Below are 27457 nucleotides of genomic sequence, written 5' to 3'. Positions count from 1 at the left end.
TTCATTTTGTTGTTGTTTTCTGTTTTTTTAAGACAGGGTTTCTCTGTGTAGCTTTTGCGCCTTTCCTGGAACTCACTCTGTAGACCAGGCTGGCCTCGAACTCACAGAGATCCGCCTGGCTCTGCCTCCTGAGTGCTGGGATTAAAGGCGTGCGCCGCCGCCGCCGCCGCCGCCGCCGCCGCCGCCGCCGCCGCCGCCGCCGCCGCCACCACCACCACCACCACCTGGCTATAGTTCATTTTGAATCCTGATACTATACTGCTCAGAAATCTTTGGTACCAGGAGGATTATGAGTTTGGGACCAGCCTGGGCTACACAGAGAGTCCTAGACTACACAACCCCCTTCCCCTCCCCACTCACACATCATTCTCGTTTTCCCCATTCTAATAAGAGTGAAGGACCACATTGCCTTGGCTCGGTCCCCCTCCAGTCACAGTGGAAGCCATCCTCCCCACATCACCATGAATTTCCTTTCTGTCGTATACTAGGTAGTAATTGATCTGCTTCATGATAATGATTGAAGGATACTAACATTTGCTTGATAAATGAGCAGTTATTCCTTAGTTGGCACAATAAATTAATAAAGACCCATGGGTTACAAAAGATACAGAAAAAAAAAAAGCAAGTTAAATGGCATACGTTTAACTGTGGCCCCTTGTCAACCCTGAGAATGTAACTGAACTGTCTGTCATTTTGAATAGTTTCCTCGCTACTTGACAAAAAAGAAAAAAGAAAAAAAAAATGGAGGAGGTGAGTTTAAGAGGAGGATGCCTTGGCTCCCACACATGAGAACACATCCAAGTGCCTCGGGCACGTCTGGCTGCCAGGCTCCGCTGAGATCCGCAGGACTCCCCCGGTGCCTTTCTGCTGAGGAGCTGACACCACAGCAGGCCTGTCTGGCAGGAACTGGAGCCAAGGAGAAGCCACAGCTGCTGCCAGGGATGCTGCCCAAGGCAACCAGAGGGAAAGAGAAAGTCTGGCTTCTTCCTCTTGTCCCTGAATGGCCCACTGGTGCCTCTACTGGCTGACCCTACAATCTGGAACATTCAGTCTCCACAGCTCAGAGCAGGAAGGGAAAGGGCAGCGGTGGGCCTTCCCAGTCTACCAGCACAGGAAGCTTCCTCAGTGTCACACAACGGAAGTTGGGTTGTGGCCCTGTCTGTGGTAGATATGTGCCTTCCACAAAGAGGAACCCCAAGGGCCTGGCTGAAGAGGTAGCCTTTGTCCAGGGGGGAAAAAAAGAGGAATTTGTGGAAGGAAGGGAAAGAGTTAAGGTAATTTATCTCTAGTTTATCTCTAGTTATAAAATACCAGAAGCAGGAAGGAAATATTTGGGCTCTAAGTTACAAAGCGAAGCCATTCTAAAGAATAAGAACTGAGAACATAAAGCAGGGCTTCCCTCCCTGAGTTTTGGGTTTGCCGACGGTGGTCCTGACAGCGGAAGTGGGACATGGTCATCGTCTCCCATGTTCAGTGAGGTCACACAGGGAGCTGGTCACTCTGCTGCCGTCCATATGAGCCCCATGTTGGGCTTTGCGAATATTTCTTTCATCTTTTGAAGTGGCTGGAGAGCACTCGAGGTAGTGACCTTTAAAGATCTCTGATAGACACAAAGTGGGTAAAATGGTCCTTCAGTTTATTCCTCCTTCAAAATCCCCAGGTCACACGCTCAGGTTGGCTTTTTAGAGAAATGGCTTGACTTGACTTCCAAGTGACATTGATGGCATGTGCACAAAACTAATGTGAACATAATTAATAATAATAATAATAATAATAATAATAATGGAAAATGCAGCTAGGTGTGCTGAGCAGATTGAGAGACTTTGCATCATTCTTAGGGTAAGACTGATTAGTGATTAATGCCCTTTTGAAAACTTAACAGTAGGTTATTTCATGCTATTTTCCACAACTGGGTAAACTAAATTTTTGTGAGCCATGTAACATCTGACATAAGGAGATACACATAACATATTAATATATATGTCAGATATTAACATATAATACACATTATATTAGCTAATATACATAATATATGATAAATATGGGGATGGTATAGGGGAACTATGTCATACAAGCTAGTTATCTGTGGATTGCTGACTTTACATCAGTTAGTAAGTATCAGTCCCTAGGCAGCTGGGAATATTAGCTCACCCCTCTACAGCCTAGCACTCATAATTCATTCAATCACTATTCATTTATTCATTCATTATACATGAATGAGGGGCATGCTACCTTCCATGAATTAAATAAATGAAGATTTATTGTGACTATGTGCTCCATTTTACATTATGGTAAACAAAATAGACCGGGAGCTAAGAGTCAAGTGCAGGTTGTATTAACTCTTTAGCAGTGGGGATGGGTTTTTAGCAGCATGACTACAGACTCAGTGGTCAGTGGATAAACAGTGTTCGTTGGGAATGAGTGGCATCCTTCTTGAGCGTCCAGGGAAGGTTTCTCAAGAGGCTAATATAGACAACTTGAAGGAGTTGATTCTCACCTTCCACCATGTGGAGTCCAGGGTTCAAACTCAGGTTGTTAGGCTTAGTGGCAAGTATCTTTACCCATTGAGCAATCCTACCGGCCTCACCCATGGATATCTTCAGTGTACTGACCTTCAGAGCTGACTATAGCTCCATCTTCATAAAGCCTACCTGGTCAACTGTGTCTTTATCTACCTTAGCTTGGAGCTAAGTATGTAGCACAAAAATGTTAGCTTCTCAAGGGCAAGGGATTTAATCTCTTCTGTTCACTGCCATATTCATACATTGATAACAGTAGTTAGATGATAGTACATACTTGATAAACATTTGCTGAATGAATGAGTATTAGGATATCTATAAGAGTTGGAACAAGAAAAATGACGAAGAATAGAAAATGTGTGGTGTGGGGAGTACAGCTATGCAGCTATGAGGAAATCATCATCTATGCTGGCATGAGACTTTTCAGTGATGCAACTGTTTTGGGGTCAACCACACTCCTTGTCATGATATCTGACCAGATGGTAGAGATCAAGAACGCAGACATTTCTAAGGACATGCAACAGGATGGCATTGACTGTGCCACACAGACCATGAAAAAATGCAACACAGAGAAAGAACATTGCTGCCTAAATGACGAAAATAAGAAGTAAAAACCCTATTTGACTTTGTACCCTGGGGCAAAATTTTGGCTCAACTATGCCACATGTGAGCCAAAGCATTTCATCTATTTTTCTACGGGGCAAGGTGCAACTCTCTTCTTCAGGTCAGGCTAGGTGCTTTGATGAAGGTGTCAGCCATGGCTGCAGTGACGGCAAGCAGGGGATGTTGCTGGGACTGTTCTGCACTGGGGCTAGCATCAGGAAGTCCTCTCCAATGTCTGTGTTACCGCATGTACTGTACACTCAATTTCATGTGTGTGTTCCAGTAAAACAAAAAACAAACTTCTTTCTGCTTGATTGCAGTGTGTGTGTGGTGGTGGGGGGGCTGCTTTATGTTTATTTTTTAAGGCTTTAAAAATATTTTTGGTTGTACTACACCAAAAAGTCTCCACCAGCCCTCCTTTTTCTCTGCTCCCTTACACAAAATAAAAAGCCTTCAACAAAGTAGGAAAGACTAGGAGGGCTGAGGAGAATAAAAGAAAAAAAAAAAACAAAAAGAACATTTAATAAATCTGATACTGGCTTAGTCACCTTCCTGTTGCTGGGATAAAATACCCTGACAGAAGCAACTCAGGAGCAAAGGGTGTTTTATTTTGGCTCACAGTTCAAGGTCATAGCCCATCATGGCAGAGAAATACAGCAGCAGAAACTGGAGGCAACAGGCCACATTGCATACGCAGTCAAGAAGCAGAGAGTGAGGAATGCTTGCACTTAGCTCAACTTCTCCCTTTCACATAGTCCAGTATCATAGGCCAGGATCTTAGGGAATGGTGCCACCCACAGTGGGCAGGTCTTCTTACTTCAATTAATCTAATCAAGATAATCCCCCACAGACGTGCCCAGAGAGGCCCATCTCTCAGTCTCAGAGGGGATTCTAGGAGTCATTACGCTGGCAATTGAGATAACCATCAGAACCAACAAGCATGTACTCAGAAAAGCTTGTGGTGGGTTTTGCAAGTGGGCCTTCAAAACATAATTAGATATGGGTTTTATCCTGAAGGCATTCACACCAAGTAAAACCATTATCTACAGAATCAAAATACATTTTCACGTACATAAAAATCAGTATGGCAGGCTAATGAGATGGCCCAGCAGGTAAAAGCGCTTTCCACCAAGCCTGGCAACCTGGGACCCACAATAATAATAATGATAATGATATTAGTAATAATAATAATAATAAATACGAAGATAAAATGGTAATACAGCATGATACAATTATAAGAAAACCAATACATTATTTATATATACACATATACATATATGTAGGAAAATAAAAACTGTCTGGTAGTGTGACCAACTATCTTAACCCATCTTAACTTATCTCAGATTGCCTAGAACTTTCTCTGGTTAGCACTGTGGTCAAGTTGTTCTCTGACCACATGCAAACCATAATACACATATGTGTAAATGAATAAATTAAAATACCAGGAAGGATCAGAACCAATAGTAATTTGGGTTTTAACAAATAAAATAGGAATTTCATATCCCTTTAATTTTGATATTTAAAAACTTTTCAGCAAGCTAACCTTAGCTAGCAAGAAGGAAATTTCAGAAAGCATATTGGAGAACAGTTTCCGAGTTATCCAGTAAAGGTAACAAAACATCAACTGTCTTCACACACTCTCTCCTGTGTATCCATGGATACATGTACTTAGTGCTAACTGAAGCCCTGCTGGAAATGAATAGCCAGCAGCAAACAAGATACTCCATTAGTAGCAGAAAAGATAAATAAGCTGTGGCTGCCGACAAACAACAGATTCTTCTAGAGCTGTGAAAGCAAATGGGCTTGAACAATAATTATTCACATGACTCAATCTCACAGATACACCCAGCTTTAAAAAAAAAAACTCAAAAGCTGGGTGGTGGTGGCGCACACCTTTAGTCTCAGCATTCAGGAGGCAGAGGCAGGTTGGTCTCTGTGAGTTCGAGGCCAGCCTGGTCTACAAAGTGAGTTCCAGGACAGCCAGAGCTACATAGTAAGACCCTATCTCAAGACAGAACAAAGTAGTAGTAGTAGTAGTAGTAGTAGTAGTAGTAGTAGTAGTAGTAGTAGTAGTAGTAGTAATACTATAATGATAATATTAGTAATAATAATAATAATAAATACCAAGGTAAAATGGTAATACAGCATGATACAATTATAAGAAAACCAATACATTATTTATATATACACATATACATATACGTAGGAAAATAAAAACTGCCTGGTAGTGTGACCAACTATCTCAGCTTGCCTAGAACTTTCTCTGGTTAGCACTGGAGATCATGTGTCCTGGTATAGACACATCTCTTTGGTGGTTTGAATAAGAATGGTCCACATAGGCTTGTGTATTTGAATGCTTAGTCACCAGAGTTGCACTACTTGAGAAGGATTAGGAGGTGTGGCCTTGTTGGAGGAAGTGTGTCACTGGAGGTGGACTTCGAGGTTTCAAAAGTCCAACACAATCCCAGGGTCTCTCTCTTCCTGCTGCCTGCAGGTCCAGATGTAGAACTCTCAGCTCCTTCTCCAGCGCCATGTCTGCCTGTGTGTTGCCCTGCTTCCCACCATGATGATAACAGACTAACCCTGTGAAACTGGAAGGCAGCCCCCGTTGAATGCTTTCTTTTATAGGGGTTGCTGTGATCATGGTGTCTCTTCACAGCAATAGGACACTGAGTAAGACAGTCTCTGTCCCAGACAAACCCAGCCCGTGGGTGACCTGGCTTGAGAAGGGCAAACCCTCAATTGAGAATAGTGGCTGCTTCTTGAAGGAAGAAAGCAACTGGAAACCAGATGCATTTGTGGTACGTTTTCCTAAGATGGATTATTATCAACCTGGTGAGAGAATGCGGTGTGGTCAGGTCTGGAATGAGGAAACCAAGGAATAAAGCTATCTTGGGAAATGAAAGCGCTTCTCAGGGTAGCCATGTACCCACACACGCAGCAGGCCACGGAGCAAAGGTAACCCTTTGCTTTCATCAGGACCTGCCAGCAGACTGGAGCAAGAGCCACCTCATCTGGGGTGTTCCTTTGAATGTGTGTCCCTCCTCTCCTACCACCCTGTCCCCCACTCCACGCACCTAGACAGCTACTGCAAAGCCCAGACTGCAAGGCTCCTTGTCCTAGAACAGCACAGAAACACACGAACACACCCACACCCATAGCCAACACTCCTAGAGCAGCCTCCTAAACTTCTTGGAAAAGTACAGTGCCTCCCTAAACAAGGTCCAGATGGGGACCATGTGTGCCACTGAGTTCTGTGAGCAGCACATGGGAAGTACCGGAGCCGGGGCCCTGTAAACAGCTCTACATTCTGGAGCTGCCACTCACTGGCTATATGACTGTTTGTTTGTTTGTTTGTTTTTGTTTTTCCTACTCTTTTACTCTTAGCTTTTTTGGGGGCCCGCCACCTAGTTCCCAAATAAATGACACATGGAGGCTTATTGTCGGCTCTTAGCTTGGCTTGTTTCTTGCCAGCTTTTCTTAACTTAAATGATCTCATCTACCTTTTGTCTCTGGGCTTTTTCCTTTTCTTACTTCTGCATATCTTACTTTCATGCTTACTCTGTGGCTGGCTGTGTGGCTGTGTGGCTGTGTGGCTGGCCCGTAGTATCCTCCTCTCCTTGTTCTCTTGCTCTTTCTTCTTTTCTTCTCAGATTTCTCCTCCTTTTTATTCTCTCTGCCTGCCAGCCTCGCCTATCTTTTCTCCTACCTGGCTATTGGCCGTTCAGCTCTTTATTAGACCATCAGGTGTTTTAGACAGGCACAGTAAGACAGCTTCACAGAGTCAAACAAATACAACATGAAAGAATGCCACACATCTTTGCATCATTAAACAAATATTCCACAGCATAAACAAATGCAACCCATCTTAAAATAATATTCTACAACACCTACAACACGTGACCTTGGACAACTCAGTTCTTCTCAATTCCTCTACTTTAAAGTGGGTGACACTCTGTGCTGGCTAGTTTTATGTCAACTTGACATAGGCTAAAGTCACCTGAGAGGAGGGAACCTCAATTAAGAAAATGCTTCCATAAGGTCAGGCTGTAGGCAAGCCTGTGGTTCTCAACCTTCCTGATGCTATGACCTTTTAATACAGTTCCTCATGTTGTGGTAACCTACAGCCATAAAATTATTTCATTGCTACTGTTATGAATCATAATGTAAATATCTGATATGCAGGATATTTGATATGTGACCCCTGTGGGGGTCACAACCTACATCTTGAGAACTGCCGATAAAGTGCATTTCCTTAACTAATGATCAATGTGGGAGGCCCAGCACCCCTGCCCTGGTGGTCCTAGCATTATAAGAAAGCAGGCTGAGCAGGCCAGTTAGCAGCACTCCTCCAGGGCCTCTGCATCAGCTCCTGCCTTGTTTGAGTTCCTGCCCTTGCTTCCTTCAATGGACTGTGACTCTGAATAAAGCCAAATAACCCTTTCCTCCCCAAGTTACTTTTGGGCATGGTGTTTCATCAAAGCAATACTAACCTTAACCAAGACCCCATCCCTCCCAAGGTAGACACTGTATCTAAGGACGTGTTAGGTACCCTGTTTGTAAGTAGAGTGAAGATTTCATAAACGGCCAATTGGTTAAAATTTATACATTGAACTTAACTCCCTTCTAAGGAGTAAGGGCAAAGTATATTACATACATATTTCAGTACTATGCAAATTATTTTAAACTGTGATATAGAATTAAAATAAACCCAGTGAGGAAAGATGTGAAGAGTCAACTTCTCATTCTTACCAAACCATCTGTGGGAGAGTTAAAATTAGAACATTCTTGTGACAGAGAATTGTCATGTTCATTGAACTGCATTGAGAAAATAATGGTCAGGTTCTGTTTAGTGTAACGGTTCCTACGAAAGTAATTAAAATCTGAAGTTCTGGTTCTATTTTTTTTGGACATAATGTCTGCTTAAAATGGGCTCTAATTGTCCCTATTTACACCCTGACTACTGAGCGCCAGTCCCTAGTGCCGACAACTCTGTAATTAGTTCCATTCAAGAGCAAAACCATGGCCGTGTCTCAGCTGCTTTCTGGCTTCTGAGCCTAGGAGGCAAAGGGGAGGTTGGGTTTTTTTATTTCTTATTTTTGGCTTCCTTGCAAAATGGAATTTAAATCTGCCACAAGAAGTCAGTTGCAAGAATGATAATTGCACAGTGTGTTATAATTGATTTATAAAGGCCTTGGGAAGGAGTGAAGATCTCCTGGCTAAAACTGTCAAATGAATAACCAGTGATGTGTGAAGTTTTCCTTCCTTGGGATGTTAAGGGCTACATTGAGAATACACTCAGAATGTTGACCTATTTAACATACAGTGTGCAACCAGTTGATCTCTCATGGAAATATTTCAAATCACTTGCATAAATCTCACTATCTTTTTTTACAATTATTTTTAAAATTTTATTTTATGCATATGGGTGTTTTGCCTTCATGTAGGTCTGTGTACCACATGTGTACAAGTCCACAGAAGCCAGAAGAGGGCACCGAGTCTCTTGGAAATGGACTTTCAGATGGTTTTGAGCCACATGCGGGTACTGGGAATTGAATCCAGGTCCTCTGGAAGAGCACCAATGCTCGTAACCTCTGGCCATCTCTCCAGCCCCAAGTGTCACTTTCATGCCTAGTCACCACTCTGTGTTATATTCAGTGAAGGCTTTTAATGAATAGGGTAAAAGCAGCTGAGTGGCAGCCTGTGCAAGAATGCATGCAGTGGTTAAAATTGTGCTACTCAGTCCACAAAACTTGGTCTACCACCAAAATCTTGAACAAAGAGCATGTAGATTGGATGAAGGGTACCCACCAATACATGCACATGCACATACATAGACACACAGACACACAGCAGTGACATATGCTCAGAGGAAACAAAGTGCATCCTAGTTTGGTATGTTTCATGCAAATATCATTTATTAGCATATAACAAACATAATATGCTAATTTATTATGGATCCCATACATATTTATAATGTATTTTTTTTATCATATTAACTCCATTACTCTATTATGTCTCTTTCCTAATTTTTCTGAGTCCTTTCCTCTTCCAAATAAATCCCTTTCTGGCTCTCAGGTCTCCCTGCCCCTCCTCCCCAACCCAGAGCCTTGCACTTCCTAGGCAAGCGCTCTACCACTGAGCTAAATCCCCAACCCCATCTTTCTGGTTTTGTGAGTGCAATTCTTCTGTAGAATACTGAACATGACGCAGATTAACGACTAGTCAAGAAAGCGATTTTTACATCAATATGGGAAACTAAGTAGTGGCTCTGCCTCTGAAGAAAACATCAGACCCTCTCCAGCAACCACTGGCTGCTCCTCGGGAAGGGTGGGGCCTCGTGTGCCTCTCCCCATCCATGACAGAATGCTGACAAGCCCCCCGTTTTGTGCAGATATTCACAGCTGCGTGAGTTCATGACAGTAGTGGCCATGACATACCCCAAAGACAGCCATTCCGCAACACCCTTCCTTTCCTCTGGCTCTTCCGTTCCTTCCTTCTTTCTTTAGTGATGTTTTCTGAACCCGAGAGAGGGTGATACAGATGTATTTGGGACTGTCACTTCTCAGGACTTTGACCAGTTAACCACCTCTGCAATAAAAAGAAGTGGGTGCACACACTGACCTGTGGGCGTATAGACAATGCTTAGAAGGCAGCTGGATGAGCTGCATGCAAGCATCTTACTGGTTTAGTTCAGCCCAGGAGTCTCTATGGCGGGAGTTTAACCCTTCCACACTTACCCGAGAGTGATGTATTCGACGGTACCCTCTGAGGCGAGTTTCTAGTCGCATACTTTGTCATTTGTTCCTCTTCGAATCCTTCCCATTTTGTGTTATCTTTTCCTCTTCTTCATTTTACCAGTTTGTAAACATCCTATTTGTAAGGTCTCAAACCAGGGACAATGGGCTACCTGGGGTTTCTATTAACATATCAAAGCGGACGCTGCCCGCCCTGCTAGATTCTCCCAGCATCCTTCAGTCTCAACCCATTACAGGGTTATGACTGGCATACCTCGCCCCCTACGCTAAACTTCTCCAACCCAGGGGCTGGGCTGCCCTCCCCTCAGCTGCCCTCCTCCCAGCTGCCCTCCCCCCAGCTGACCTTCTCTATATAATCCAGCCATTTTGGTTTCCTCGTTCCTCTTTTTTGGTCTACCCTTGGCTCTCTTGGTTAATCTCTTGGCCCAGGCCACCCTCTTGGTTGGCTGCTCCTCTCTCCTTTCCTATCCCCACCCCCACCCCGACTCCTCACCATGGCCATGTTCACCCCAGACCCTCCCAGATGCCCTTTTATCTACACTACATACACTACTGATTGTCACTTTGGTAGGGTTTTTTTTTTGTTGTTGTTGTTTTTTTTTGTTTTGTTTTTTTTGGTAGCTGTAATGACTTTTTTCTCTTGGGGGGTTGCATTATTTATGCTTCATTGTATGTGAATGTTCCGACTTGTTGGGTTTGATGGGCCTCTCTCAGGGGTCTGGATACCTCCTCTGTATCCTTCCTTTTATCTTTCTTTCTTTCTTTTTTCCATTCACCATTTCACTCGTTTTCTTGGTTACATTCAAATTTGCAACACATACAAAAATGCAAGTCTCAGAGAAACAAGGAGCTTAGACTATTGGCTGCCAAACTGTGCCCACCATCACCTCTCAAGGCTTTATTATCTACAGTTTCACCCCCCACGGCTTTAAATAAGAAATAATAATTATTATTTCTATTTTTATAGCTAGTAATTATTGCTCTTTTATAGTCAATAATTGCATCCTTCCTTTCCTCTTGGATTTATTTTCCCACTTCCTTTAGTAATTGTCGGGGAAACTCCAATGATAACCTTGCTCAGCTTTTGTGGGAAGATAGTATTTCCTTTTCACTCCATTGTTTGTTTTTTGTTTTTTTTTTAAACAACAACAACAACAAACAAAAAAAAAAAACAACTTTTGTTCTCTTTTAGCTTTCCTTAACTGTGAACAGGGAACACCTTCATATATACACCATTCAAGCAAGCCAAGCACGCTCTTGGAGACACCACTGCATTTATTCTGGTGTTTATCTTTGCTGGTTGTGAATTTTACATCTGATTGTCACTTAGGTAGTTTTTTTCCCCCCTAGCTTTAATGACTTTTTTTTCTCTTGGTGGGGGGCTGCATTATTTATGTTTCATTGTATGTGAATGTTCTAACTTGCTGGGTTTGATGGTCCTCTCTGGGGGGTCGTGGTGTTTGGATCACCTGAGTTTGCAAGTCTGTACCCACAGCCTTCACTCACTGTTACAGAGAACTCTCAAACACTTTTATTTTTATCATGACTGTAAATTTGAGTATGTATAAGGATTATAACTTACCATTTTGCTGTAGGTGGACTGAACATACCGAGGTCCATGTAGTTTTGTTCCTCTATCGTGACCAGAAATTATTGTTTGATTTTTGAAAGTTGAGAAAAGATAAAGCAGAAAATTTTATCAAATGTATTTATTTAAACAGGATACCCTGAGAAGCATTTGCAGGTAGATTATGGCTGTAAAATCTGAAGTTCCATCTCCATTGAGAGGTATATTTAGGTATAATGCTTTTTTTTTTTAAACTGTGGCTTATGGAATAATAGTTTTAGTTTTGAAATTCAAAAATCACTTACTAGCCAGGTGGTGGTGGTGGCGGCGGCGGCGGCGGCGGCGGCGGCGGCGGCGGCGGCGGTGGTGGCGCACGCCTTTAATCCCAGCACTCGGAGGCAGAGGCAGGCGGATCTCTGTGAGTTCGAGGCCAGCCTGGGCTACAGAGTGAGTTCCAGGACAGGCTCCAAAGCTACACAGAGAAACCCTGTCTCGAAAAAAAAAAAAAAAAAAATCACTTACTAAATGTTTCTTTATAGAACTTTGTTGTGTAGTTTTACAGAGGTCACTAAACCATAGTCTTTTCCTCTGTAAAATGGGGACCATAACACATCTCAGTCAACGTTGTTGTTGTAGAGATAAAGACTGTTAAGCGCTAATCCAGTGCCAGCGTGCTGTAGGGATTTAATAGGCGGAATAGTTGTTGTTAATGTCTTTGTCGTTATGGAGGTGGGAGATAAGTGGGTTCATTAGTCTGTTTTTGTTTTGGTTGTGTGTGTGTACCTGAGGCCAAGCAGTTACAAAGATTAGAAGTCTGTTAGCTCACGGTTACGGAGCCCTAAGGGCACGGCTCTGTTCTCACGAGGTCCGTCCTTGCTGCGTCATGGAGTGGCGGGTCCTCTCCTGGTGGGGTCACCTGGGAGATGAAAGGATAGTGAGGAAGCCAGAGGGCCTGGGAAGGAGAGCTGACGTCACCTCTCTTTCGTAGTCGAGAAAATATGAAGCTCAGCAAGATGCTGTTTGTGCGGAGCCCCAACCACTAAGGGCAGACACTTGCGATCCATCCCCTTACCTTCTCCTTTGGTACCTGCGTCTCATTGGTGGGGACCCCACTTCCCATCCCATGATGCTTCCTCTCCAGGAAGAGTGCTTTGCCCCCTCCTCACACCATGCCGTGACAGTGACAGCTACCTGGTTGGTGACTTTGAGGGAAAACTCTGCCTTTTCTTCTTTGTGAAGAGAGGCTGCCCGACTAGGCAAAGCGCTCTGCTTTGAGGTAGAGAGCATGGAGGAGGGAAGGCCCTAGTGGGAGAATGTTTATGTTTTGTTTCTGCCTGGAATATGCTGCTTGACGTTCCCATTTCTGTCAGCTCACCCAGCCCCTTAAGACCCTAAACTCGACCCTTTCCCCAAGCTTCTATTATGAATAATAGTTGTTATTTTTGTTTCTTTTCTCTCTCTCTCTCTCTCTCTCTCTCTCTCTCTCTCTCTCTCTCTCTCTCTCTCTCTCTCTCTCCCTCCCTCCCTCCCTCCCTCCCTCCCTCCCTCCCTCCCTCCCTCCCTCCCTCTCTCTCTCTCTCTCTCTCTCTTTCTTTCTTTCTTTCAAAGAAAAACAAGGTCTCAGGTGCCCAGGCTGGCCTCAAACTCAATATGTAGCTGAGGATGACCTTGAACACATGGTTCTTTTATCCCTACCTCCAAAGTGCTGCTCTCAGGCCTCAGCCACCAGGCCCACTTTCATTTTTTTTTTCTTTGAGACAGGGGTTCTCTGTGTAGTCCCGACGGTCGTGGATCTCGCTCTGTAGACCAGGCTGTCCTAGAACTCACAGAGATCCACTTGCCTCTGCCTCCCGTGTGCTGGGATTAAAGGCATGAGCCACCACCGCCTGGCTCATTTCTATCTTTATATATTATTTAGTTTCCCTACTTGCTCAGAACTGTGGCAGAGGTGATGCTTATTATTTACTGGGGGTTCCCTCAGAGCCCCCCTGCATATAGTACTCTTGGTAAGCGTTTAGAAATAGGAAGAAAGCATGAGTCCAAGCAATCATGGGCAGATACTCCAATAACCCCAGGATGCAATATGATTCAGAAAATATATTGGGCATTAACAGAAGCAAGCTTGGAGAACCCACTTATGGTATGAGTAGCAATTAATAGATGGAAATGCTGAAAATTAAACCAATTCTTTTAGGAGTAAAAAAATCAATAGAGTAGAAAACAGATTGGCCTCTCTTACTGCCTAAGGCTCTAAGAGGAAAATATAATCAATATAAACTGTCTATGCAGCCATTCTAAGACATACCATCAGAAATGAAAACTCAGGTGACATGCACATTTGGGGGAAACCCAGGACCTACCACAGAGTTCCTTCATTCTTTCTCCTCTTTGAAAAGCATCTTAGGATGCAACCTGCCTGGATCCACAATGCTCACATGCCTTTGTGTTAGTGCTTACTACACTCCAGACACACACCCCATTATAAACACACACACACACACACACACACACACACACACACACACACACAGGTTGTGGCTCCTCACAACAAAGAGCTTTAGCAAACTTTTGAGTTGGGGATAACCATGAATTTATGATAAGAAAACTCCTTCCCTTTGGAGCAGGGTCAGAAAGTTCATGGGCGTGTTGTTGAAGATCAGGGTTCTTGCCTGGCTTAAATCCAGGATAGCCAGGGCTACATGGAAAAACCCTGTTTTGGGAAAGAAAGAAAGATAAAGAAAGGAAGTGTAGCAGGAATCTTAGAAGGTCTTTTTTTAATAAAAATCAAACCTGAGGCCAGTTATTGGGGTGAATGCTGGAAGATCAGAGAAGCAGAACAAGCCACAGCTACCTCACCTCTCCAATTCCTCAGCTGGTCCTGTTTCCTCAGACTGGAGGCCTCTGAGTCCTCATCCAGAATGAATCTCAGCTGAACTGCTGCTCAAAAGCCTGAAAGCTTAACCAGCCAAATGCTTCTAGTTTCTGGTCCTCATGCCTTATATATCTTTCTGCTTTATGCCATCACTCCCTGGGATTAAAGGCTCACTTTCTGGGATTAAAGGCATGTGTCACCATGCCTGGCTGTTTCCAATGTGGCCTTGAACCCACAGAGATCCAGAGGGATTCCTGCCTCTGGAATGCTAGGATTAAAGGTGTGAGTGCCACCATTTTCTAGCCTCTGTATCTAGTGGCTGTTCTGTTCTTTGACCCCAGATAAGTTTATTAGGGTGCACAATATTTTGGGGAACACAATACTACCACAAGGAAGGAAGGAAGGAAGGAAGGAAAGAAGAAAGGAAGAAATAAAGGAAGGAAGAGAAGGAAAATGTTTTAGGGTAATACCCAGACAATCCTCCCCAGATCAGAACAGATAACCACATAACAGAGGGAAGGCTGTTGCTCAGCATCTTTCTGTTTTTTTGTTGTTTTTTTTTTTCAGCTCCTCTGCTTCTCTCCCAGACCTGTCAGTGTGTGTGGACAATGACCCTTCCCTCACTTGCTGTAAAGGATCTCTACTGAGTTTGGATTGCTTTTTTGGATGAGGAGATGAGTGGAGTCAGGGTGCATGATGGGAAATTCCCAAAGAATCAATAAAGAAATTACGTTTAAAAAAAAAAAGAACGAAGCGGCAAAAGACTAACATTCATACCATTCTAGAAATGTGCGTTGGAAGTGGTGTGATGCGCGTCAAGTACAGAATTCAAAACAGAAGGGCCACAAGCCATTCCGAGCTTCTTTTTACAAAGACTTATTGTTTTTATCTTTAATTATATGTATACATGTGTGTCTGTTTGTGAGGATGTGCAGGTGACCGTGAAGACTGTACTAGCCAATGTCATGGGAGTGACAGGCAGGTGTGAGCTGTCTGGCGAGGATACTGGGAACCAAAGTGATGTCCTCTGCAAAAGCAGTGCAAACCCTTAACTACTGAGCCATCTTTCTAGCTCCGCATTCCATGCTTTTTAAATGAGCAAATATTATATAATTTATAAATATTATAAAATTTATAAACTTGTAATTTTAATAAACTTATAATATTATATCATTTATAAATATTATTATTAATCTTGAGATTACAGTACCTATGGACTGTCTAGTTAAGCGAACAAACAATGATTTCACAGATAATAGCATTACTGTGAAATTCAACATTAGAATTAAAGAGGAAAAAAACCTAAAATTTCTGGAAATCTCATATCAGAAAAATGATCAAAAGCAAATAATGCATGGTAACCTTGACATTCTGTGGTTTTAATAGTGATTTTTGCCCTCTACTTTGAGATATGTGTGTAAACTTCCAGCAGAGTGTAAGCTCCATAGCAGCAGACGCTGTGTCTGATGAATATGCAGTCCCACACATAAAGACTGTGTCTGTAACGAGTCTTAGATGAAAGAATGGTCACAGTAAGACATCCAGCCGCACAAACTCAACAACTGCTGGATTCTTGGACCTTCCACTGGGAGACAGTCATTATTGAACTAGCTGGACCTCAGCTTGTAAGTCACGCTAATAAATCATGTGTGTGTGTGTGTGTGTGTGTGTGTGTGTGTGTGTGTGTGTGTGTGTGTTAGAATACATGTATTCATTTTATCAGAAGAAAGCACTGTGTGGAAGAATTCCAGCCCCATGTCTGATATGAGCAAGAATTTTTCTCTAGATATTTAAAGTTGGTAGATCAATTTTGACATATGTGTTTAGGGATGCAAACAAAAGAAAAATCTTTAGTATAACTAACCTTAAAACAAAAACAAAACTTTCATCTGTCAGAAATAACTTTATTAGGATTACTGTTTTGTTTTGTTTTAAGATAAAATGTTGCTGTGTACCCCAGGTTAGCCCTGAGCTTAGCATCTCAATACTGGGATTACAGGTGTGTGCTTCCATGCCTGACTGGCCAGTGCTAAGGATTGGTTTAATAGTTCTTAGTCAGCAGCACCAGCTTTGGCTGGAGTCAGCAGTTAAGAGCACTTGCTGTTCTTACAGCCGACCCAGGTTTGGTTCCCAGCACCCACATGGTGGCTCTCAACCGTCACTAACTCCAGTTCTATGGGACCTGATGCCCTCTTCTGACCTTTGCTGGTACGAGGCATACATATGGGGCACATACAGACATGCAATCCCATCAGAATGGCTGACGGCACGCCATTCACAGCCCTTTTCTTCTTTTCTAATTCTGGGCTGTCATTTAAAATATATTTTAACATTTTTTACTAATAAATGAAAAATGTTTTTTTTTATTCTCATTTATTTGACTACTACTGAGGTGGAAAAATTCTTTTATGACCATCCTTTGCTCCTTTTATTTTTTAGAAGTCTCAGTGAGCTTGCTCAATTGCACAGTCATTATTACACAAAGGTAAAATATATAGTCCTTTTCTTGTTCCAAATATGTTCTGCACATGCTTCAGAGTCTATCTGTGGTTTGGCCACATGTTTTATATGAAATTATAAATACTAAATTGTGTTCAGTGAGGTCTTACCTTCGTTATTTCTTCCATTACTCTCAAATGTTTAATACCTTCATTTTATTTTGACCTACCTTTTATTGTTTATTTTTGTTTATATTTTTCATTAATTAATTGTCTGGCTTTCAAATTGAAAAAGCCAGGGGTTCTGAAGTTCAAGCTCAGGTCCTCGTGTATGCAGTATAAGGACTCTACCTACTGACCTCTCTTCAGCACTCCACAGAAATAATTCTGTTTGAATTTTGCTTGGATGTCACTAACTTGCAAAAAAAAGAATTGCCGAGCTCATTAAGATGACGTCTTTAGATTTTCCATTTTCCAATATTGTGAATCAAATTTTCCAATACCTTTCCGTGAATCAAAATGTTGATGGAATGATTTAGTGCTTAGTCAGAGTGTACAGAAGCCGTACATGTCTCCTGGGAAAGTCACTTCCGGGAACTCAGCCCGCTACTACAATGGGATCTCTTCCGCACCGTGTTTCCCAGGTGCTTGTAAGTGGTGTGGTGAGATGTTATGACGTCACAAAGTGTGCCATTTAGTGTTTGTCTTGTTTCCTATTGTTTTGGAGTGTAGGCCCCACTTGTCAAGGAGCCTTAGGTGAAACACTGTGGGGGGGGGGCTGTGGGGGGGACCCTCTGCATCATTAGCAGTCTGTGCTCTTTGTCTGAACTTGGGACAGGCCTCAGCAGTGACAGAGATGACCTATGTCATCGGGGTTACCTGGCCTTGAACTACTCTTTTCTCTCCCACCCCAGGACAGCTGTCATTCCAGCTGTTGCCATGAGCTGCCACTCAGGAATTTTCCAGACTGGGTCAGTGCTCCTGGCTTGTCTCTTTGGTGTTCCACGTCTTGCTTTTGCCTGTAGACTTGGCCAACACTTTCAGAGTGCTCTTTGTGGCTCATGGAACTTCGTCCCTATATTAGTGTATTAGTTGGGGTTCTGTAAAGGAACAGGACTGATAGAATGAATCCATATCACACACACACACACACACACACACACACACACACACACACACACACACACACTGGATTTATTAGCGTGACTTAACATGCTGAAGTCCTGCTAGTTCAACAACGGCTGTCTCCCAGTGGAAAGCCCAAGAACCCTGCAGTTGTTCAGTCCCTGAGGCTGGATGTCTCAGCTGGTCTTCAGTATGGGTCAGAATCCTGAAGAAGAATGCTCTAATATCAGTGAGGTGAGGGCAAGAGCAGCAGGCAAAGGGCAAAAGCTTTTCTCTTCCTTGTCCTTTGTATGAACTGCCATGAGAAGGTGTGGCCCAGATCTGGGGGGTGGGGAGTGGAGGGGGTGGGAGGTGGTCTTCCAACCTCAATCTGGATTTAAGGTGGATCTTCTGACCTCAAGCAATGTGGATTTAAGGAGGGCCAAAGATCCAATTAACTAAAAATCTTTCCCACACGTGCCCAGTGACTTGGGTTTTCAGTTCATTTCAGATACAGTCAAGTTGACAACCAAGAATAGCCACCACAGTCCCTCATTTACATCCTCACCAACATCACTTCTCTTGTTCTGTTGTCGCGGGTGCCACTACTGGGAGACTCTGTACCTATCTGAACCACTTGCCTGGGAGTCCTACCAGTCAGCACAAACCCTGGTTCTCTTCAGGACAGAATCCAGAAGTAATAGGAGATCTTAATTATGTTCTAAACCCCAAGATAAATGTGTAACTAGGCAGCCTACTCCATACCTATCTTTCCTTTCACTTATTTAATTGTTTATTATTTGACAATTTCATACATGTACATAATACATTATTGTAGCTGAAGTTTTCCTGGTCTTGCCCAGCTCCCACTGCCCCATGGTCCCATAGCCGCTCAGACCCAAATGAACACACACAGGCTTATATTATTTTTATTTATTATTATTATTATTATTATTATTATTATTATTATTATTATTATTATTATTTGATTTTTCGAGACAGGGTTTCTCTGTGTAGCCTTGCGCCTTTCCTAGAACTCACTCGGTAGCCTAGGCTGGCCTTGAACTCACAGAGATTCACCTGCTATGGCCATGGCAGGCTTCTTGCTAGCTAACTCTAATATCTTAAATTAACCTATTTCTATAAATCTGTACTTTGCCACATGGCTCGTGGCTTACCAGTACTTTACATCTTGCTTCTCTTGGTGGCGGCTGGCAGCGTCCCCTCCCTCCACCACCCAATGCCTTCTTCCTGCCTCTCTCTTTCAATTTCCCACCTGCCTCTAAGCTGCCTTGCCATAGGCCAAAAGGCTTTATTTATCAACCAATCAGAGCAACACATATTCGTAGGGTACAGAAAGACACTCCCCCATCACATTATTACCCTCCTCTCAACCCCTCGCATGCCTGCTGGACTAGCCACCTCTTCCCAAGTGCCCCTCCTACCATGGTGTCTTTGTAGGTGTGTGACCCACCCAGTTTAACTAGACTCGGTAGCATGAACATCTGTAGGGGATAGTATGGGGAATGTAATAGTGGCTGTACCACCCAAGAAGATGATGACTCCTTCCCCGGCAACCACCAACTAACTGCCTGTGGCTCTCATGATCCTCCCCTCCACCCCTGATGGAGTGGTAATGGGCCAATCTCATCAAGTCCTGTGTGATTAACCACAGCTGCTGAGTTCAGGGGTACAACGGCTATGGCATGTCTAGAAGACAGTGTTTCACAGCATTCTTCCTCATCCTCTGCCTCATAGATTCTTCTGCCCTCTCTTCCATGATTTTTCCTTCGCTGTTTAGGACTGACCACTCAGAATTCACCTATTCTCAGTACCTTGAACAGTTATGAACAGTCTCCACATTGAGTCTCATCTCTTTTTGACGGTTTTCAATATTACATTTTTATCATGTTGTTTTATGTATGATTTAGTGTCGTGAAGCACCTCAAATATTTTCTTAAAGTAGGCACAATACACACCATTAGCAAGTACTATTACTAGTAAACAAATTATGCTGTGTCCACCACACATCCTTTATCAGGTTGCTTTAAGCCCAAAATGTGTTGAATTTCAAATTTTTCCAATTTGGAATATTTTCATGTATGTAATGATATGTCTTGGAGATGGATCCAATTCCAAACACAAAATTCATTTATGTTTTATATACGTAGCATAAGCTAATGTATGTGCATGTGCACATGGGCCATGGTGTGTGTGGAGATCAGAGGACAACCTTGGGGAGTCTGTCCTCTCTCACTGTTGCTCTGGAGACTGAACCTGACTTGTACAGGAAGTGCCTTTGCCCACTGAGCCATCCCACAAGCCCCTGAAGGTAATTTTATACATTACTTAAATTTTTTTTTGAGCCAGGTGGTGGTGGCAAACTCCTTTAATCTCAGCACTTGGGAGACAGAGGCAGGTGGATATCTGTGAGTTCAAGGCTAGTCTGGTCTACAGAGCTAGTTCCAGGACAGCCAAGGCTTTTACACAGAGAAACCCTGTCTTGGAAAACCAAAAAAGAAATATATATATGTATATGCACACACACATATATTTATTGTATGTACATACATATGTATATATACACATACGTATATATAGTATATGTATATATATTGTGTGTATATATATATAGTATATGTATAAATATATCGTGTGTGTGAAAAAGTTGGTGTCCTTGGTGTCCAATTTCTCTTTTACTGTGTCATATTGGCATCTAACAGATTTGGGGTTTTGAGCATTTTTCAATCCTCACTTGTTTGATAAGGGATGCTCAGAAAAAAGATGAAGCATTGAAGCAAGAACATCTAAAATTGTTACTAAATGACTAATTTCCCTTAAAAAGTAACTAGAATATATTCTAGGTTTTATGTGTTTCTGTAAACCTGTGTGTTATATACATATACCCGTGTGTGTGTGTGTGTGTGTGTGTGTGTGTGTCCGTCCGTGTGTCTGTATGTACGGGTGAGTCTTTAAACATATCTGTGTGCATGGATGCTAATAAAATATTTTACAACGGTAATATAGATTAATATGCAAATATAAACATTTTCTAACAAATCTGATGTACATTGGGATTCAAGTAAACTTCCCAGTACTTCTAACGAATTCTAAGTTATTGGCTGAGTTTTAGAAATTGTTGATGTGAACTTTCATCTGGATAAATAAAGCCCCCTTGTAGATCATCATTTCATCCAACGCTCTTAGCTAGTTCTTCATTGAACGTTTAGTGGTCGTGAGTGGGCTGTAGCCAGGATTTGCTGTAGGTGGGGTGACAAAGTCTGCCATTTGCTGTCACAGCTTTGGATGACAGAACTTCCCCATGGCCGAACCCACTGCCTTCTCTTTGATGGGGCCACAGCTTGCAGCCTTGCTGGGAAGCAGAAGCCAGTCTGGAGATTTCTGAGGGTCTGTACTGATGAGACCAGAGTAATCCCAGCCTTCCCTAGAGCACTGCCACCAGGTGGCGCTAGTCATAGCATGCCAGACTGAAGCTCTCCACAGGTACTTAGTCTAGCTTAGATGCGACAGGGCATATACGTGACTGAATTATTGAACTTGCTGTGTTAATGTGGGGAAAATCAAATTTTAGGTCAGTATGAGGAGATATTTTAATTCTTTCCTTTTCCATCATTTCCTTTTAAATCTGGGAAATGATATACATGAACAGTACAGGACAGGGTAGCCTCTGTGCACCCTTCCCCTAAACTCACCAATTCACTTACACCAATTCTTTTAAATTATTTTTTAACATTGTGTGTGTGCATGCATGCATGCGTGTGTGTGTGTGTGTGTGTGTGTGTGTGTGTGTGTGTGTGTGTGTGTGTGCGCGCGCGCACAGGCACACACATACATGAATTGAGGCTAGAAGAAATCTTGGGATTTGGTTCTGTCATTCCACCATGTGGATTCTGGAGATTGAATTTAGGTCTTCAGCCATCTTGACCTTGACACCAGTTCTTAATACTTTGCTACGTTCTTTCTCCACCCCACTTACTCTCCACATATGTGGGGGCATTCCTACCCCCAAACATTGGAGAATTAATTCTTACATGTCACCGTAGTATTCCAGCATGTGCCTCCAAAGAACAAGGACATTGCCATGGTCACACTCAGAAGTGTAGCCTCGGAATGCCTTCTTTATGTAATAGACAAGTGTTGGTACTAAAGTGCCTACATTGTCCTGGTAAAGCCATTTTCATTTTAATTTTCACAGTGGGGTTGTTCTTCAGTCTATTAGGGTGTGTCTTTTATGAAATTCAAATGTCTAGACAGACCAGCTAAGACACTTTCAATTTTCACATTCATTTTTCATGATTAAATGTAGGCAAAATATTTTTGGCAAGGACATCATCAAGGAGAGTTTCATTCTCCTTACAACAGCCCTCAAAAGATTCCAACAACTGTATCTGCACAACACACTTCTTAGTTCTGAAAAGAAAACGGCTAGCCACTGGATCCTAAATCAACTTTGAAGCAGGCTCTCATCTTTCTGACTCCATTTCCACAAGTATACCCCTGATAACAGGGAGGCCTCGAAACATGGAAACAGAAAACACTGGTAACTCATGCTCATAAAGGGATTGCCTCTAACTGTGGACCTCCTGGTCCTCGTACATCCTGTTTCTAGTGAACGCCCATGTCTTTTCCCAGAACTCGACTTCCCCACTGTGGTGACAGGTCCAAAGATGGGCAATGCGACCTAAGCTGAGCCCGAATCTTCCCTGGGAGGTTACACGTGGATTCTAAAAGAGAAAGGCCCCCTTTCTCTGGGATTAGGACACTAATAATAATGCTGGTGACAGCTCTCTGCAGTCATTGTCCCAACGCTGGCTCTGTAAGGGAGGAGAACGAGATTGACACACACAATAAAGCCGAGGTGAGCAGAGTCAAGAACACTGAAGAAAAGGTGGAGTTTGTCATCCCCGTGGCTTCTTCAGTCCATGGATAGAGAGCTATGCCTGACATTAGTTACAATTCCCTTCTCTGTAGATCTTTAAATGCTATGAGCTACTTTGAGTTTGGTTCCTGCGTCTTGCAACTGAGTCTCGACTAATGTACTTTGTACTTAGGATTCAAGGACTTCTCAGAAGCAGATATATTTGTGTGTGTGTGTGTGTGTGTGTGTGTGTGTGTGTGTGTGTGTGTGTGTGTGTATAAAGCTGCAATGGCAGCCTAAACAATCTGGCAAAATGCCCAAGTTCCTTTAGCTGCAAGGACAAAAATACCCACTTCAGAGGGTACCAGTTGCACAGATTAAGGAGGGAGCCAGTCCACAGTTTCTGAAGCATGTTAGAGAGTCAGTGGATGCTAGAACAGGGACAACAGACTAGCACGTCTGCCAGCCTTCATTTCCTCTGTGCGCGTGAATTTTCCCTCACTCCGTCGGACTAAGTTGGGCTTTGCTGAGGACAGTGCTTGTCAGCTAATATTCATTGCTCACGGCCCCCATTTTGGTTATTGGCATTCCATTTGTCTTATAAGCAACGTGAACAGAGCACTAATGTATCTGGAGGGTGATGGCATTTGTATACTTGTTTTTTTTTTTTTTTTCTTCCAGGTGAGAGAAGCCATGGCTGAGACTCAACAGCACTGAGCGGCATTGGCATTTTTGGCAGCAGGTTTTCTGACCTGACTGAGAAGGAAACAGGATGTAAGAAATGTTGGGGCCAGTAGGTTGATTTTCCTTCTACTGATTTTCTACTAGTTTGGGCCTAATTTATCTCTGTCCGCAATGGTTCTGAGAGGGAGTTTATTCCGTCAGAGACATCCTCATGTTCTCTGCTGCCAAAGGGGTTTGTGGCAAACAGATTTAACAAACGTACATGCAGGCAAAACACTCATACATGTAAAAAAAATATATCTAAAAGAAGAGAGAGAAAATTCCCAGAGAAGTAATCAGAGAGCTGGTGGCCGTGTGTGCACAGCTCAGGCACGTTGTGGGAATTCTGTAACTACAAAGACACACAACTGAGGTGGATTTCCTGGTTCTTGACGTCATTACTTTATCAGCCACCAAGAAGACACCACCAGGATAGCACCAAGAAGATGCTATGACTTAACTTGGAGCTAGATCACTAGAAGTGACCCAGACTTGCCGGCAGGGACAGGCTAGCCCATGGTACAGGTATCTGGCTGGCCTGGACTTTCTGTGTCTTCCATGCTCTGTTTGGAATGGGGAACAAGGGTGCAGTTGGCAAACCCCCCTTGAAGTCCCCTCCAGTGAGAAGAATCTGTTCACTCACATACTCCATCACTCAAACTAGTGTCCTGATGACCCACGCTGTGTACTCCAGTGGGATGCTGGAAACATCAAGTTGACTTTTCATGGTCTCTGGGATGATAACTGGAGAGTAATCACTTTCCCTACTTGGACTCACTAACAGGACAGGGGTTAGTGGGTAGGTCTGGTGGGAGCCTGTCTACTTGAAGGGATATTAAATACTTTAAGACTTTGTCTAAAACACAGTGACTACAGCACAGATTTCAGCCCAAGAGCCAAGCTGCTAGTCCCCAGGCAGGAGTGGCTTGAACACGGGCACAGTCCATCTTGGAGCGCTGTCAACAATGCAGGTGAAAACCAAGAACCTCTCCCACATCTCACATCTGTGAGCACTGGGAGCACAAGGCATGGTTGCTTTGGACTAGCCTTTGGGAAGGGCCACAAAGGCACATCCAAGCGCCTTGTCTTTTTAGCAGAGCAGTTTGGACATCTCAGTGGGACGTCAGGGATCAGTGGAGAAGGATGCATGATGGAGAACAATGGTAGCCATGAGACATAGCAGGATGGTAGCTCCAGTGGGCCCTAGTGACTCCAGGGTCAAAGATGGGTAACAACTGCCTGACAGATCCCCTGGCAGGCACCAGGGGATGTGCCAGCACCAAGCTTTCAGTTGAATTGAAACTTCTGCAAAGACTACCAGGACACTGGTTGGTAGGGAGTTGCACAGAAAACATTGAGATGGATCTCAGGGTACAGTAAGGGGGCAATGGGAGAGACCTGGGGACTTCTTTTTTGCTGTAAATGTAAGCCCACCGCAAACCCTGACAGGAGAAATGGATATCACCTATAATTAAAACCTGCCTGTTCAGATAACAGTTTGTGGCACAGAATTGATGAGGGGACATTTTGTTTGTTTGGCATAAAACCAGTTTGTGGGAAGCTGAATTTGGCCCTGGCACTTGGAGATGAGCATAGAAGAATCATAGTGGCCTCTGGAGGTCATCACATAGCCTTTCTTTAATTTTCCTCAAGGACTAAGAATTTGGAGTTCAGTTGAAAAATGTCTTGGGATTTGTATGCAAAAAGGTTTGAACTGAAACATTAATAAGAGAGACAACCATATCTATGTTTACAAAAAATTCTGAGCATGTGTCTCTCTCCAGGTGTCGATTGCCCAGCACTTAGATAACTGACAACGAACTGTGTAATATTTAGATAACTCTGATATAAGCTCTTTGGAAATACCATTTACAGAAGTATTGATTGAGCATGTAAAATCCATTACACCCTAGTGAGGCTAATCCATACACAGTAGTGTAAATTATAATAGGATTACTGACGTTATAATGTCTTTTTAAAAAATTTGTTCCACAGAAGACTCAGTGCGACACAGAACAAAGGATGCTGAACTTGAGGTCATGCCCTTCACTGTCTGACTTGACCTTGAGGTGAGCATATCGACGGGCTTTGGCTCACCTACAGGTGCAATGTGGATACTAACATCTTGCTGACTTCCTGTCATTGTGTGCAAGAAATGAGCATCTCTAGGTTTCATCACGAGTTATTAATGTAATAGTTGTGTGATCTGACCTCAACAAATACTGGATAAGCAAAAACAGCTCAAATAAACACGCACTGCCAATTAAGCTGAGCACCGACATGATGACTGCAGTTGGCATTTACGTCAGCACTGTTTGTTTTCAGTGTTCTGTTGGCTACAACCTTGGGGGATGCTGGCGATGAGGTTCAGCAGGTCTGAGCTGAATTGAAGCAATGGTCATTTCAAGCTGTTTGAACCTTGCCCTATCTACTGAGGTGAGAGGCTTTACTACCCTAAAGAAATAGAAGCCTGGATGCTTGGATTAAGTTTAGAGGAATAAGGGCTGTGATTCAGCTATATTAAACATTCTAGAAAAATCAAAGCAAGAAGGGAAGAAAGAAAGGTACACTCTTGGTCCTCTGTTTAATTCAAATTTCTACCCTTGATTATCCTTGAATTAGGCATGGTGACTTGACTTTGTAGTTCTTGTCCCACACAACTGGACCAATCCTGGGTAGACTACACAAAGACTTGTGAAGGCTCAGAGTCACTGTATCAGGCTAGGAAGAATTCAGTTGGAGGTAAATTTGTGAGTGTGTGTGTGTGTGTGTGTGTGTGTGTGTATGCTGGTGCACAAGAGAGCTAGAGAACAACTGTGGGTGTCATTCCCTAGGCATTACCCATCTTTTTCAGATGGTTTCTCATTGGCCCGGAGCTCATTGATTAGGCTGGGCTGCTGGCCAATGAGTCCCAGGGATCTGCCTACATCTGCTTCCAGGGTGCTAGGATTACAGGTGCACACAATAGCCTCAAATAATATAAAATATCCTGGTGTAACTCTATCTAAGCAAGTGAAAGACTCATATGACAAGAACGTCAAGTCTTTGAAGAAAGAAATTATAGAAGATATCAGAAAATGAAAAGATGTCCCATGCTCATGGATTGGTAGGATTAACATAGTAAAAATGACCAGCCTATCAAAAAAAAATCTACAGATTCAATGCAATCCCCATCAAAATTTCAACACAATTATTCACAGACCTTGAAAGGACAATGTCAACTTTGTATGGAAAAAAAATCCAGGATAGCTAAAACAATCCCGAAAAATAAAAGAACTGCTGGAAGTATCACCATTCTTAATATAAAGCTGTACTATAGGGCTACTGTAATAAAAACTGCATGGTATTGGCATAAAAATGGACAGGTTGATCAACAGAATTGAATTGAAGACCCAGACATAAATGCATACACCTATGGACACCTGATTTCTGATAAAGAATCCAGAAATACACAACAACAACAAAAAAAGATATCATCTTCAACAAATGCTGCTGTTCTAACTGGATACTGGCATGTAACAGAATGCAAATAGATACATATTTATAACCCTGCACAAAAGTCAAGTCCCAATGGATCAAAGACTTCAACATAAAACCAAACACACTGAACCTGATAGAAGAGAAAGTGGGGAACAGCCCTGAACACATTGGCACAGGAGACAATTTCCTGAACAGAACACCAATAGCACAGGTACTAAGATCAATAATTAACAAGTGGGACCTCACGAAACTGAAAAGCTTCTAGAAGGCCTAGGTCACCATCATTAGGACAAAATGGCAGACTACAGAATGGAAAAAGATTTTTACCAACTCCACATCTGATAGAGAACTAGTATGCAAAATATATAAAGAATTCAAGAAGCTAGATATAAAACCCCCCACATATAATCCAATTAAAAGTGAGGTACAGATGTAAGCAGAGAATTCTCTATTGAGAAAACTCAAATGGCTGAGAAACACTTAAATAAATGTTCAACATCCTTAGCCATCTGGG

At 42.8% G+C, this 27457-nt stretch overlaps 1 long non-coding RNA gene across 3 annotated transcripts; it reads left to right on the top strand.

The window, feature by feature from the left end:
• The first annotated feature begins 1469 nt into the window (after positions 1-1469).
• On the top strand, positions 1470-24959 carry LOC121823715 (uncharacterized). 3 transcript variants are annotated; one of them, XR_013045818.1, is made up of 3 exons: positions 19135-19522; positions 22515-22740; positions 23422-24959. It is a non-coding gene; the product is annotated as an uncharacterized LOC121823715 (long non-coding RNA). The 3 variants fall into 3 exon arrangements; XR_013045819.1 differs by lacking the exons at positions 19135-19522; positions 22515-22740 and adding an exon at positions 1470-1580; XR_006065252.2 differs by lacking the exon at positions 22515-22740.
• Positions 24960-27457: the final 2498 nt, after the last annotated feature.

This window comes from Peromyscus maniculatus, chromosome 18 (assembly GCF_049852395.1).
Source record: "Peromyscus maniculatus bairdii isolate BWxNUB_F1_BW_parent chromosome 18, HU_Pman_BW_mat_3.1, whole genome shotgun sequence".
Lineage (NCBI taxonomy): Eukaryota > Metazoa > Chordata > Mammalia > Rodentia > Cricetidae > Peromyscus > Peromyscus maniculatus.
Note: the sequence above shows the minus strand (reverse complement) of the source record. Positions and strands in the feature narration are given on the sequence as shown.